General features: G+C 41.6%; 1 protein-coding gene across 2 annotated transcripts in view; it reads left to right on the top strand.

Annotated features, from left to right (window-relative positions):
• Positions 1-917: 917 nt before the first annotated feature.
• Positions 918-2,582, top strand: part of LOC119027583 (phosphatidylinositol 4,5-bisphosphate 3-kinase catalytic subunit alpha isoform-like) — a 27,796-nt gene continuing 26,131 nt past the window's right edge. For both annotated transcript variants that reach the window (XM_037112935.1, XM_037112934.1), the window contains exon 1: positions 918-1,254. The gene's annotated coding sequence lies outside the window, so the exon portion shown is untranslated. The remainder of the gene's footprint in view (positions 1,255-2,582) is intronic.

Here is a 2,582-nt window from a genome sequence, read left to right as displayed (position 1 = left end):
ACACACACACTGGTGGTAAACAAAGAGAATCTGAAAAAGCAAAACAGGATTAGGATTAACTATGTTTTGTTCTGTGTGTGTGTGTGTGTGTGTGTGGCAGTATATGTACCCTAATCCTGCTCTCTGATTGGCTGTCAGATATGACACATGCTCAGGTGTCTCTGTAGGGTCCTCGGTGTGAGTGTGTATGCCAGCTGTGACATCATCACATGGGCGTGGTCATTATTATACGTTCACATATTCATTGATCTCTGTAATCTGTTGATCAGGTGAATATCTCAGATAGACACCATGTAACACACACCATCTTCTTCTTCTTCCTCTGTAAATACTTACCTATATATAATTCTTGTTTATTATATATATATACATATACACACACATATGTATGTATGTATGTATGTATGTATGTATGTATGTATGTATGTGTGCGTATACCGGTTACTTGTACATGTGATAATAAACCTCTGAATCTTGAATCTCTGTGCACAGTGGGGGTGCAGAGTGTTTGGTCTTTACTATGACGTCATAGTCCATGACGACATTCATGTTTGCATAATATTGTGAAAGCAATAATAACTGACAACATTTCAGAATGTGTGGCTCCACAGCAGGAAGTGAAGTCACAGTGAGGAGAGAAAGTCACCAGACTTCCTTAACAAATGTGTCAGTTTAGTGAGTTGTTCAGTTGGAGTACCTTTATAAACTCTGTGATACTCTGTCTCTGACTCATTCTGCATTAGTTGGACTTCTCATTAATTCGGCCCATGTTCCAGGCTCGTTCTGGTGCTACTTCCCGCTCAGTATCTCTGGTTACCATGGTTCTCCACCAGCTGCTGCTGTCAGAGACTACTGGCCCTTTAAGAGGAAGAGGATGAGGCCCCCCCCCCCCCCCCCCCCCCCCCCATCACCTCGTCCTCCCTCAGCACATTGTTCAGCTGCTGCCGGCGACCACAGACACACACACACAGACAGACAGACAGACAGACAGGCCGACATACATACAGACAGATAGACAGACCGACAGACAGACAGAAAGGTCTCCGGTGTGTGTGTCTGTGTGTCTGTGTGTGTGTTGGCTCTTTGTGTGGATCAGCGGGCGGTGACTGATGGATCCACCGGCTCGAACATAAACCGAGACAAAGACACAGAGAGAGACAGACAGGCGGTCACACGGACAGACAGACAGACAGACAGACTGACAGACGCTATGACCAGAGGCACGCGCCGCTGGACGGACACGCACGAGCTCAGGTGAGTGACAGAACAAAGAGTCCGCCTCTCTCTGATGCGCCCATTGCCGTTGTCATGGCAACCATATGATAGTCTGAGGTAATGAGGAGAGAAGGAGGAAGTGAGGAGAGGAGGAGGTGATGAGTTTGAGCTGCAGATGTTTATATATAGATTTATTTATTGATAATTTCCAGAGTTATAAACAAACATGTCTGTCAGCTGAGAGTGTTTACAAACATGTGAACAAACATTTACAAATATGTAAACAATCCTCAGCAGAGTCACTGTGACATCATTAAAGGAGCCATCTGTCACATTTAAATTTAAAATAAAGTTTCAAACATTCAAACTGAGCTGACCTCGTGAACAGACTGATGATGTCAGAGATGTCTGGCCTGAGGTTAGCATGCTAACAGCTATCTGCTAACAGCACTGTGTAGCTCAGAGGTGACAGCCTGTAGTTTAAAAGCGGCTGGTTCACTGCTGAATCTAATAAATAAAACACATTAACTGAAGGAAATATTTTGACACATACTTTCATTATAAACAGAAAAATCCAACCGTCTGAACTCAAGATTCTGTCTCTGACTGACCTCAGACCAGTTTACTCTGCTTGTTAACTCATCGTCACACTCACTTCATTCAAACTGGGCACAAACTGAGTCACAGTCACCAGAACAGTTCTGGTTTGTCTCCACAGTCTCCTCTGGTTCGGTCCAAATAAATCCTCAGTTCACAGTAACGTGAAGATAATTTGTCTCTCTGATGATGACCGACTCTCAGTCTCTGTCCTCTCCTGATGCGTCTTCTCATCCCAGGAGTCACAGTCCTGGTCAGAGCTGTAAATCACCTCTGTAGTGTAAATCACCTCTATACTGTGTCCTGGATTTACATAATTAGATAATCGTTTAGTGAACATATTAACGTTCTCAGTGTTAAAAACTTGTTAAAAGGGTTAGTTAAAAACATCACAATAAAAAAACATCAACATTTTAAAAAGCAAAACGAGACAAAATGTTCAAATAATAAATATTTTTGTTGTTTTAATGAAGAAACATCTGAACTTCATGTTGTTTATATGAGATGATATTAAAATAAGCATAAACACATGATGTTGTTGTCCTGTCTGTCACTGCAGCTCCTCTGTTCAGCCTTTAATGACACAATAACATTAAATAAAACATAGAATAAAACCTGTTTCACTCTTTAAAAATCTGTATTTGAAGCTGTTTTAGTTTAAATGTTGAGTAATGACGTTTTTAATTAGAGCTCAGATTTAAAACTGTTCCTTTAAATCAGCAGGTCAACAGGAAGAGAAGGAAGGAAACCAGCTTCCTGACACACACACA

This window comes from Acanthopagrus latus, chromosome 10 (genome assembly GCF_904848185.1).
Source record: "Acanthopagrus latus isolate v.2019 chromosome 10, fAcaLat1.1, whole genome shotgun sequence".
NCBI lineage: Eukaryota > Metazoa > Chordata > Actinopteri > Spariformes > Sparidae > Acanthopagrus > Acanthopagrus latus.
Note: the sequence above shows the minus strand (reverse complement) of the source record. Positions and strands in the feature narration are given on the sequence as shown.